The sequence below is a fragment of the Perca fluviatilis genome, chromosome 14 (genome assembly GCF_010015445.1).
Source record: "Perca fluviatilis chromosome 14, GENO_Pfluv_1.0, whole genome shotgun sequence".
Taxonomy (NCBI): Eukaryota; Metazoa; Chordata; class Actinopteri; order Perciformes; family Percidae; genus Perca; species Perca fluviatilis.
The window spans coordinates 32,834,212-32,847,464 of record NC_053125.1 but is presented as its reverse complement, the minus strand read 5'-3'; the positions used below and the strand labels follow the sequence as shown (position 1 = coordinate 32,847,464).

Genomic DNA, 13,253 nt, shown 5'->3' with positions numbered 1-13,253 from the left:
TTGAGGCAAAAAAACATGATCTTTTTCAGTTCATAAACTCAAAAGAACATGATCTTTTTCAGTTCATAAACTCAAAAGAACATGATCTTTTTCAGTTCATAAACTCAAAAAACATTATCTTTTTCAGTTCATAAACTCAAAAAACATGATCTTTTTCAGTTCATAAACTCAAAAGACTGGAGGATATCAGAGTTTAAATATTTGGAGTAGTTGATAGTTGTACTTTTTCATTGCAGTTAAATTAAAATACTGTCTAAGCTAACGCAAGTATTTTCCAGAATAACGCAACTGAATAATTTTAAGTATAAAACCCCCACAGAATTTCATGATCAATTAACTCAATATTTGTTTGTCTTAACTTCTTACTTCAAAACATAACTTTTTTTTTTGGAGTAACTGTTACTTTGATTAGAGAGTCAAACTTTCGTTTGAAAAAAAAAAGCTTTAATGTTATAATATAAAATATTCAGGATTACAGAGATAGCTGTGGCTGGCAGTAAAGAAGCAATTCAAACTTAAAGCAATAATTTCATATTGAATATGTTTAAATCATAATTATATTAAGACGGCCGGGGGAACTGTTTCTGATCTACGGAGATTTCAGCTTCTTTTCAGATCAGTTCAGAAGTGATGCTCTCTGGTGACAGCGGTGATGTCATTCTCATATTCATCATCCAATCCCTCCTCAGCCTGGGTGGGCGAGGTCATCACCATGGCAACAGGTAGGCCATTTCCTACAGTCAGAGCAGGTTAGAAATAAAATGTAGATAATTGATCAGCTGAAGAGTTCTGTTAGAGACAACTGTCAACCATCAGCACCAGGTGAGTTGAGAGAGTTACCTGTGGCCCTGTGTCGATATAAAGACACCATGATGAAAGTGGAGATGCAGTACGGACAGAACACCACCAGGTGGCAGACCAGTCTGATCACAAGGGGGAGGGGTCTGAGGTTTTGTAACGGGGCGGCAGAGTGCTTGTCGAAGGAGGGCTTGTGGATGTAGGTTTCTCTGTAGAGAGAATCAGCTGTCAGCTGAATATCTGGATGAATGAACTCCTGAAATCAAAGGTAACCTCCTCACCTGTGACAGAGACCCAGCTGGGTGGAGACTCTCCAACACTGCTGATGAGACACTTGTAGAGGCCTTCATCAGACCTGGAAACATGGTGGATGGTCATGTGACCTGCAGGCTCAGTCCTGATGAAGGAGCCATCTTTATAGAAACCAGCTGGGAGGTTGGAGGACGTCTTTGTAGACATTTTGGTTAGGTTTCCGGGGATTAAAAGGACCCAAATGCAGGGAGAGGCAGGCAGAAGGTTTGAACTCAAGGATTTATTGAACAAAAACACGGCAGCACTGAGGCTGGAAAAAACCCAGGGAAGAAAACTCAGAGAAAAAAACGTAACAAAATAACACAGGGAAAAATGCAAAGCAAAGGCACCAGGCTAAAACACGCTGACAGGATACAAAAAACACACAACTGACAAGACAAGGACACAAAAAAGATCTGACACAAGACAAAGAACACACAGGAGCTAAATAAACTAGGTAATGAGCAAACACGGGACAGGTGACACCAGGGATGGGGAATAGGTGGAGTACATTAGACAATCACACAGGCGGGAAAACACAGGAAGCACAACTAGACAGAAAACAGACTATCACAATAAAACAGGAAACAGAAATAGACACAACATAAATATACACATGAAATATACACAGTCCAGAATACACAAAACAGGATAAATCTACACAACAGGGAACAGAAATATACAGAATAAATATACAAAACAGGAAACCGCAACAGAAATATACAAACAGGTAACAGAAACAATTTTGCATCTTTTTGGGAAGTTTTACATCTGTTGTTAACAGTTCTGCGTGTCTTTATGGTCATTTTGTGCATTTGTCGTCACCTTGGGTCGTTTCTCATCTTTTTGTGGTGGTTTTGTATCAATCGTTAGACATTTCGCGACTCCTTGTAGTTTTCCATTTCTTTGTGATCGTGGTCGTTTGTGGTGGCTTTGTGGTCATTTTACATGCTTTTTAAGTAGGGCTTAGGGTTAGCGTAACGATGGATTGAAAAAAATAACTTATTTGAGTTAGCTTAATCAGTTAATTGAAAGCGTAACTCTCGCCAAAATGCAACCTAGGGTATTTTTGTGGATGTACCCGTGTCAAACTTAAAAGCACAATTAGTATGCAAGAGCCACTTTAAAGATGGACCGTATTTTTGTTCAAATGGCCTTTTGAATGGGAGTGCTAGGGTCACTACTATGATAGCAACACTAAGAAGGCTCGACACAACATGAAACTTTGCTGCAAGTATCACCAGAAGCTCTACACATTAACTCCAACATTGAGAACATTGTTTGTGTACCCAGAGTTTACTAAAAAGAAATGTTTTGAGCAACTCACTTTAGCAGTTGGTTTTTCCGCTCACCGCCATCTCACCAGTCAAAAATAGTCGATCTCCAAATGCAACATAAAGGTCACGATTTGTCTAGTGCAACCCAGAAGCAGACCAGGACAAGGTAAGTTGGAATAACAAGGGGAGTATTTATTTGAAATATGAATATTGAAGTGGGTAAGTCCAGATGGTAGACAGTGGGTGAAGCAGGAAGACTGGAGGGTTTGTGCAGATATGAGAATGCAACTGTGAAGTTGACAGCCATGTAGGGGTGAGTGACAATCCAGGTGATTAACTGCAGACAGAGGAACAGACGGTAGATTAGCGACAGGCAATAAGACAAAACGGCAAAAATACTTTCCAAAGCTTGATACAAGTGCTAAACATACTGGTTACGCTAACGATCTGGCATGGAATGGATGTCTGGTCGTGGCTTATACGGTGCAGAGGTGATAATCAGGACCGGGTGTGCAGATTGCAGATAACAGCAGGTGTGCGTAGTTGGAGAATCAGCGGGGATGTGTTCAGGAAACTCAGGACAAACAGACTTCAGGTTGGAGCAAAACCAAAACACAGGCAAAACAGGCTCAAGATGCTGGAATCATGACAATAACAGGGAGGACAGAAAAAGTGGAAAGCTCCTAAAGCTTAGCTCCATATAAATGCACGGATAATTTGTTGTTTTGTCGTTAGTGAAAAACAATATTGACCTTGTAGTTGAAAAAGGAGCTAGAAACAAGCTACAGCAAACCGGTGATTAGCTTATAATGCTAGACTTTGGGGCACTGGTAGAGTAAAAATAAATCGCTATTTTATACCACTAAAAGACTCAAAAAGCACCACACTTCCACAGTAGCATAATGAGGGTCCCTACATGTAAACCGAAGCATTGAGAACTTTGTAAGTGTACCGACGATATTTACGGTGAATGGTCATCATTCAAAATCGTGCCGTAAAATGACTTAATGTGTTTTTACACCAAAGGGGCACTGGATACCCAGTATGTGTAAGGTAGGGTTGAGTAGTTATTCAAGAGAAATACTTTACAATTCACTTACTTTATTATTATTTTTTATCTTTAATGTTAACAGGCAGGCAACGGATTTCACCCTCGGAAAATGTATGAAATTGAACATGTTTGAAAGAAAATTATGTTGATTTAAGAGAATCAGGGCCAATTTCTTTGGCAGTTTATGTTATGTTTGTGTTATGGGTTGCACTCTCTCTGCCCTGAGTTAAGTGTTTTTTCCCTGTTTGTCTGTGTGTTGTCTGTGTTTTCTCCACCTGGAGTGCTGGAGGTGTGTTCAGAGGAAAGTAGGTCATGGCTGATTCAAAACTGTACAGCCGTTCTTCACAGGTGCAGCTCATCTACAAGATTCACTCCAGCAATACTTAAACCCGGGCTGATCACCTCTTCGGCGCCAGTTCGTTATCTACAACTCATGTGGTAAATTGGCTCTCAGTTCTAGTTAAACTCTAGTTTTGTCCGTGTGATTTTGTGCTCATACTTACCCTGTGTCTTTGTCAAGTTACCGATCAGACCTGCTGCTTCCTCCGCTGTGCCTGCATACTTCCAGTCTCACCATCCAGCCTCATCCTTCACCTTTGGGAAACCATCTGTGTACTCATCCTTGCCTGTCCGCCTCGAGTCACATTAACTACTTGGATTCGCCCCTGTCTGCTCACCTCAGAACTCGGACCAGCCAGGAGTTCCCCCGCCCTGACACAACCTACATTGTTTGTCTGAGCACACTCATTAAAACCTTTCAAGACTGCTTTACGTTGTCTGTGTGAATTCTCTGCGTTCTGGATCAGAACAAGCCCTTAACAGTTTGATTTAGTCACACCGACACGGGAAGTAATTACTCAACTCAATGCATTATGAAACAACCTGAACAACGCTTGAGGCGCTTGTGTGCAGACATAACAATTTACACTTTAAATACATTACATTTACTTATACACATACTACAATTCATGCACTCATCTTCCAAATAGGAATATGGTAGGAATGGTTTATGCTGCCTTTGTCTACAGGCAGCATGGTCTGCTGACCTCCTTGTCATCACCCACTTCCTAACAAACTTAGTTGGGTTCCACAACTTTAGTGGTGGACCCACTAACTAAACGCCTGGCTCTCAGCTGATCTAAAAGCTGTGTATTAACATCAGCACCAGATCGCAGGTAGAACATTTTGACAGCTACTCTGTCTTTATAAAACAGCTGGAGACTGTGTAGCCTACAAGCTAAATATGGGTCTGATAACATTTTATTTAAATCGGAATCGGACCTAACAGGATTTGAGTGATTCTGTGACTGCCTGTTCAGCCTGAAGGTTGCTGGAAATGGCTGCAAACTGTCCGACTTGACAGCGGCTTTTTGTCACCGTCCCCCCGGCTGCTGCCGCCTGCTCTCGTCCACTTTAAGCCCCGAGACACACCAAGCCGTTGGACAGTCTGGTCAGTGACTCGAGTCTGTTCGGTGTGTTTCGCGCCGTCATCCGTCTGAGGGGCTGTCGGCGTTCATTTTGGCGCCCGACCTGACATGTTTAGTCGGCGGCAGGGCAGTCGGGACTCACCCGGAAATGGCGAGCAGAATGAGCGTTATTAGAGTCTCTAAAAATCTGACGAAAATCTTTTAAACTGACCTTTGTTGATCTGAAATGAAGACAGATTCAGCAACTGCACGGCCTATTTCTCTCTTAAAATTATTTCTGAAACACGTTTCGATGAACTATTTTAATACAATACGAGATCGTATTCTGAACGAGCCGCCATGACAGTCTGGCTTTGAATTTCCGGAGAAAACAAACCCATGTGACGCGTTCGTCCAATCAGCTGCCAGGTTTCATTTCTTGGGCAACAATACAGAGTAGTGCCGCCTGCTGCTATGGAGACGTATTACGTTTCTCAAGTCGGTGTCGCCTCAGTGTGTCCCGAGGCAGTTTTTTGGACCTCGGGGACCCGACTGATCATTCCAACTGGCTTTTCTGTTGACGGTCGGCTGTCTGGTTGGTGTGTCTCGGCTATTACAGGCGAATTGCAGCTCATCTCATCCTAATATAACTGATAATTCCATGTAGCCTGGGTGTCTCTGTGTTGTCTTGTTATTTAGTCTCATATGCCATGTATTTGCCAGGAGATGAAAAATAATTCAAGTGGAATAACAGTATTTGGTGCTAAAGGGGACGGAGCTGAGCTCCGGCAGGGTGTGTTGTGGACCTGAGGAGGCGGAGCTGTGCTCCGGTGCGCTCCGGCCCAATTTAACCTCTGGACACACACACATGTTAAAATCATACGCTGGATGCTTTATAAGTCTTTCTCCATGGGTTTAGTTAATGCTCAGGCTATAATAAGACCACGTCAGCTATGTAATCGCTGACAACCGGGACAATTTCATAGTGGTTGGTGTAAACCAGGACATTTTAGCATCCCGACAGGCTTTTGTCGGGACTCGGGACAGGCAGCTCTAAATCTGGACTGTCCCTGTCAAACCGGGACGTCTGGTCACCCTAACGATGGTGCCTGCCTGTATTCGCGAATGGTACAGTCTTTCTAAACTATCTTTTTAATAAACTGTCTGTACACTTACAAAGCTAATCAGCTGTTTGCGGTATCTTGTTTCAAGCTACATACACATTCAATTAGCATGAAAAAATATCCCAGAGAACGGTCGACTCGGTACACATGTGTTATTAACCCCTAGGTTCATTTTGCGCCGGAATTGTCCTTTAATGATAGAAAATGATCAAAAATGTACAGATCTAACCAAAATGATGACAGAGACAAAAAAAAAACACCACAAAGACAGAATTGCCACAAAACAATATGCAAAATGCTAAAACGCACTAAATGACTAAATGATCATAAAGATACATAATGGCAACTACAAAGTGACAACAGAGACACAAAATGAACATAAAGACTTAAAATAGATGCAAAATAACTACAAAGAAACACAAAATGATGCAAAATGACTATAAAGAGACATTAATTGACTGAAAATAGACATAAAATAATAAAAACATTATTTTACAGATAAACGACTACAAATGACTACAAGAAATGAAAAACAACTGAAAATAGCAGCAAAATGTCTAACAGTTGATACAAAATGATTTTAAAGATACAAACAGCCCAAAAGGATGAGAAAGAGACATGAAACGTCCATAAAGACACGCAGAATGACAGAAAATGATCAAAAACGGTCAGATAAATGCCTTACGATGACTGATATCCTCGCGCCCTTTGATCCCCCCTTTCGCCGTGATGAAAAACAGCAAACTAGCTCCCTACAGCTTTACTGTGTCCTCTTATAGAACTGTAAACTTTATTTATGGCTATTCCAGCTCTGAAACAAAAAACAAAAGTCAAAATAAATCAAGAAAAGCTAACAAAGGAGCAGGAAATTTGAAAGTTCCCGCGGGAGAAAAACTATAAAGCTGTCTGGTTTCTCTCACAGCTCGACACTCGCTCTTCAGCCTACGTGTGCTGCTCCATTCTGCTTTTATTGTTTACAGTTAGCTTATAATGGTTTTGCCTTTAGTGTCTCCTCTTAAACATAGAAACAAAACACAAATTATACACAGGAGGCTGAGTACTCGAGTCACGGATGTTTAGCTGATTCTCTGTGGTTTGGTACACACACATGCACACACACATGACACACACACACACACACACACACACACACACACACACACACACACACACACGTCTGGTTGGTGTGTCTCGGCTATTACAGGCGAGGCGCAGCTCATCTCGAACGAGCCTAATATGACTGATAATTTCATGTAGCCTGGGTGTCTCTGTGTAGTCTTGTTATTTAGTCTCATATGCCATGTATTTGCCAGGAGATGAAAAATAATTCAAGTGGAATAACAGTATTTGGTGCTAAAGGGGATGGAGCTGAGCTCCGGCAGGGTGTGTTGTGGACCTGAGGAGGCGGAGCTGTGCTCCGGTGCGCTCCGGCCCAATTTAACCTCTGGACACACAAACGTTAAAATCATACGCTGGACGCTTTATAAGTCTTTCTACATGGGTTTAGTTAATGCTCAGGCTATAATAAGACCACGTCAGCTATGTAATCACTGACAACCGGGACAATTTCATAGTGGTTGGTGTAAACCAGGACATTTTAGCATCCCGACAGGCTTTTGTCGGGACTCGGGACAGGCAGCTCTAAATCTGGACTGTCCCTGTCAAACCGGGACGTCTGGTCACCCTAACGATGGCGCCTGCCTGTATTCGCGAATGGTACAGTCTTTCTAAACTATCTTTTTAATAAACTGTCGGTACACTTACAAAACTAATCAGCTGTTTGCGGTATCTTGTTTCAAGCTACATACACATTCAATTAGCATGAAAAAATATCCCAGAGAACGGTCGACTCGGTACACATGTTATTAACCCCTAGGTTCATTTTGCGCCGGAATTGTCCTTTAATGATAGAAAATGATCAAAAATGTACAGATCTAACCAAAATGATGACAGAGACAAAAAAAAACACCACAAAGACAGAATTGCCACAAAACAATATGCAAAATGCTAAAACGCACTAAATGACTAAATGATCATAAAGATACATAATGGCAACTACAAAGTGACAACAGAGACACAAAATGAACATAAAGACTTAAAATAGATGCAAAATAACTACAAAGAAACACAAAATGATGCAAAATGACTATAAAGAGACATTAATTGACTGAAAATAGACATAAAATAATAAAAACATTATTTTACAGATAAATGACTACAAATGACTACAAGAAATGAAAAACAACTGAAAATAGCAGCAAAATGTCTAACAGTTGATACAAAATGATTTTAAAGATACAAACAGCCCAAAATGATGAGAAAGAGACATGAAACGTCCATAAAGACACGCAGAATGACAGAAAATTATCAAAAACGTACAGATAAATGCCTACGAAGTGACTGATATCCTCGGCCCTTTGATCCCCCCCCTTCCCTCGTGATGAAAAACAGCAAACTAGCTCCCTACAGCTTTACTGTGTCCTCTTATAGAACTGTAAACTTTATTTATGGCTATTCCAGCTCTGAAACAAAAAACAAAAGTCAAAATAAATCAAGAAAAGCTAACAAAGGAGCAGGAAATTTGAAAGTTCCCGCGGGAGAAAAACTATAAAGCTGTCTGGTTTCTCTCACAGCTCGACACTCGCTCTTCAGCCTACGTGTGCTGCTCCATTCTGCTTTTATTGTTTACAGTTAGCTTATAATGGTTTTGCCTTTAGTGTCTCCTCTTAAACATAGAAACAAAACACAAATTATACACAGGAGGCTGAGTACTCGAGTCACGGATGTTTAGCTGATTCTCAGTGATTTGGTACACACACACACACGCACACGCCACACACACACACACACACACACACACAAACACAGACACGCAAACACAGAGAGACACACAAACACGCACACACACACACACACATGGGCTTAAAGCCAACACACACTCCACTGTTCCTTTGTAACTGAGGAGACAGAAATAACTCATTCATGCACACACAAACCCCCCCACACACACACACTGGCTTAAAGCCAACACACACTCCACTGTTCCTTTGTAACTGAGGAGACAGAAATAACACACACACATTTCCTAAACATCTAGATTCCTTCTCAACCTGAGATCTGGGATTGAAGAACTAGTATGGGTGTGAATCCTAGTGTTATCACGACACAAAATGATATCAGTACTGAGCCCTTCCAGACATTTAAATTGAAAATTGAACTCTTTTTTTTTTTTTAAGGAAAAATATAAAGGGGGAATCTAAATTAAAGGGGCATCTTAATGATGATATGTATCGATATTTTCAGTTTGAATTGATAAATATTTGATTGTGGATCGTTACAGTCCTAAAAACTGGTATTAATTGTGTCTATTACTCTGTGTCTGAGTAGAGCTGCAAACTATCCATGTAAACCCAGAAAAGTAGGCAGAACTCTGAGAAAATCTTCAATTCATAAAATCAAAAGTCTGAGCATATCAGAGCGTAAATGTTTGGAGTAGTTGTTACTTGTACTTTTTGATTGCAGTTAAATGAAAGTACTGACCAAGCTAACTCAAGTATTTTCCAGAATAACACAACTGAACAATTTAAGTATAAAAAAAAAACAGAATTTCATGATCAATTAACTCTATATTTGTTTTGTTTCTTAACTTCTTACTTCAAAACAGAACTTATAATATATTAAAATAAATATTTGGAGTAACTGTTACTTTTACTTTTTTAGATGTAAAACCCTCAGGTTGTCTTCCCGTTGACCTTGCATCTTTGTTTTTCTGGGCTGAAATTTCAACAGTTTGTTGTTCTTTTTCAACACTTTTCTCGACATTTTGGTAGATTTTATTCAAATGTTTTTGTCATTTTTTTTGTCACTTTTTGCGAGTTTTTTTCCCATGTTTTTTTTCACTTATTTCCGACCACAAAGAGACACAAAGCCGCTACAAACGACCACATAGAAATGGAAAACTTCAAGGAGTCGCAAAATGTCTAACAATTGATACAAAACCACCACAAAAATATGACAAACAACCCAATGTGACAAGAAAGACATAAAACGACCACAAAGACACGCAGAACTGTTAAAAATAGATGTAAAACTTCCCAAAATGATGCAATATGTCAACAACTAAAAATAGATGCAAAATGATTAAAATATGATCCAAAACAGACAGTTAATGGAAAAAAAACAATCAAAAACGTGCCGAACGACCCAAAATGATGACAGAGACAAAGAAAATACCACAAAGACTAACAGAACCATCACAAAACAATACACAAAATGCTAAAACACACTATGATTCTAATGACACTAATGACTCACAATGGGAAGAAAATTATCATAAACATACATAATGACAAATACAAAGTGACAACAGAGACACAAAATGGACATAAAGACTTAAAATAGATGAAAAATAACTACAAAGAAACACAAATTGATGAACGACTACAAATGACTATAAGAAATGAAATACAACTGAAAATAGAAGCAAAATGTCTAACAATTGATGCAAAATTATTTTAAAGATACAAACAATTACTGAAAACAGACAGAAAATGACTACAAACAGCCCAAAATAATGAAAAAGAGACATAAATCATCTTTGAAGACACGCAAAATGACTAAAATTAGACAGAAAATAATAAAAAATGAACAGATAAATGCCTACAAAGCCAACTGTGACTGATATCCCTGGACCTCTGACCCCCCTCTCCTCCCTCGTGGGGAGAAACAGCAAACTAACTCCCTACAGCTTTATTGTGTCCTCCCTATAGAACAAATGTTATTTATGGCTATTCCAAGAAATAGCCACAAATCAAGAAAAACAATCAAAGGAGCAGGAAGTTTGAAAGTTCCTGCGGGAGAGAAACCGTACAGCTGTCTGGTTTCTCTCACAGCTCAAAGCTCGCTCGTCAAACTCCATTCTGGTTTTATTGTTTACAGTTACCTTTTATTAAAATTATTTTAAAATAGAATCATCTTTTATGAAATTACGGATTCTGTACAGATTCGATTTCAACCCTTGTGTTTTCCTCGGGTCAAATTTGACCCGTTTTTAAAGTTTTTTTTATATCAGAAATATGGGATTCTTACAACCAAATCGCCCAAAATAAAATTGATGTATGCATGTATGTTGTATGGAACCCATACAACAATCTTCGCAGGTAAAATGAATACTTCCATGTAGTTTTGGTTGTTTTACTCAATTTCATAGCATTTGAAAAAAAACTTGTGTAAATGTGTAAATTAAAACAGCCTCCTGACTAAACTTTGACATGAACCAGTCTGTGATTCAGTCAACATCCTCTGATCTTAAAAAAAAAAAAAATTACATAATTTCTGCCTTTTTTATCTAAAATAATAGGTATAATTTCATTCTAATTTGCTATATTGACCATGAATTTTTTTTAAAGCGTCGAAAAAAAGTGACAAAAACCTTTAATAAAGCGCCAAAGAAAGTTCATTTTTAATTTTGACCCAGAAAGACAACAAGTTCATGGGAAGACAACACAAGGGTTAAAGTTATTTTGCTACTTGTTTTATTTAAAACGGAATCATCTTTTATGAAATTAGGGATTCTGTACAGATTAGATTTTAAGGGGATACACCCGAGGTGAATAGGGAATAAAGAATGAACTAATGGACACCAGCATGAAACTTTCCCAGTTGTTTACTGACATCAAGACAAATGTATTTTGTATTCCAAGTTTTCTTAAATAGTATATTTAAATATGCAAATGATGCATTATCTTGTTAAATATGTTCTAATTTGCATAAATGCCCAGAACACACATGTGAACATCAGATAAAGTCAGGTTTAAAAATCCTGTTGTCCTCGTGTCAAATTTGACCCATTTTCAAAAAGTTTCTATATCATAAATGTGGGTTTCTTTCAAACTAATTGTTACAAAAATGTCAGAAAAAGTGACACAATTTTAAAAAAGTGACACAAATGTAAAGAAATTGACAAATGTCAAAACAGTGACAAAAAAAGTGATGAAAAAAAAGACAACCAAAACACTGTAAAGGTTTTTCATTTAAAATTTTGACTCACAAAAAAACCCCCAAACTTGCAGATTGATGGTTAAAAATCTTGTTTCATGTTGTTGACACGTTAGAGTCCAAGGTTTTCACCGAGGGGATTTGGGATATCTCTGTTTATCAATCAATCAATAAGAACATGGTGTTAACACCCATAGCTCAAAATGCATACAGATAACCACTTGGCTTAAGAAAGTGTTTAGGAGGAATCTACGCACACAAAGAGACACAGTTGGGTAAAGAATGTGTATTTTGGATGTTTTATACCCAAGGGTCTGAAAGAAGAGATTGTACGGAAGGCAAACAGCACAAAAAAAATGGTTTTCCCTGAAGTGTCTCCCCGTAAACATAGAAACAAAACCAAACAAATTATACACAGGAGGCGGAGCACTCAGGTCACAGATGTTTACATGATCCTCAACGGTTTGGTTTCCACAGAAGCACAGACACACGTACACACACACACACACACACACACACACACACACACACACACACACACACACACACACACACACACACACAAACAAATGACAAAAAAAGTGACAAAAATGTCAAAAGAAGTGACAATAACATTGTGGAAAGCCACAAAAGTGTTGAAAAAGACGACCAAAACGCTGATAAAGGTTTTTCATTTAAAATTTTGACACATAAAAAAAAGAAGAAAATAGAAAATTGCAGATTGATGGGAAGACGTCAAACAAGAGGGTTAAAAATCTTGTTTCAAGTTGTTGACATGTTAGAGTCCAAGGTTGTCACCGAGGGGATTTGGGATATCTCTGTTTATCAATCAATCAATTAGAGTATGGTGTCAACAGCCATACAAACATCTGTTTTTGCCATGTTTTTTTTTTTAAGATATAAAATGTTGTATAAATCAGGCTGTGAATGATATGTGTGAAAGAGTAAAGTTTGGTGTGTTTATGTGTGTCTGAAGTGGAGATTTCTGGCTCAGAGTCTGAGAACTGAACCTGTAAAGATACGGATTGTAAAATTCAGACATTTTGAAGACACTACAGGTGAACAGGGTCAACTTTGAAAACTTTCTCAGCTGATGACTTACACTGCAGACTGATCTCATGAAGTGATGTATGTATGACACGCCAATTCGTATGCCATTATTGGCGTGTTATCAAGACGCATACTTGCTTTTTAGCGTGTTTCTCAACGGCGTTTGGCCTCCATTGACTTACATTACCTTGCGATTGCGTGTCAATTGATGCCATAGCGAGTAGTACGAAGGACTGTGGCTGGATTACGTGTATAGAGC

General features: G+C 38.9%; 1 long non-coding RNA gene across 2 annotated transcripts; it reads right to left on the bottom strand.

Annotated features, from left to right (window-relative positions):
• Positions 1-428: 428 nt before the first annotated feature.
• LOC120572972 lies at positions 429-2,587 on the bottom strand. 2 transcript variants are annotated; one of them, XR_005641543.1, is made up of 4 exons: positions 2,417-2,587; positions 1,080-1,360; positions 841-1,007; positions 429-734 (listed from the first exon to the last, which is right to left on the bottom strand). It is a non-coding gene; the product is annotated as an uncharacterized LOC120572972 (long non-coding RNA). The 2 variants fall into 2 exon arrangements; XR_005641542.1 differs by lacking the exon at positions 2,417-2,587 and having other exon boundaries at positions 1,080-1,668.
• Between the last annotated feature and the right edge of the window lie 10,666 nt (positions 2,588-13,253).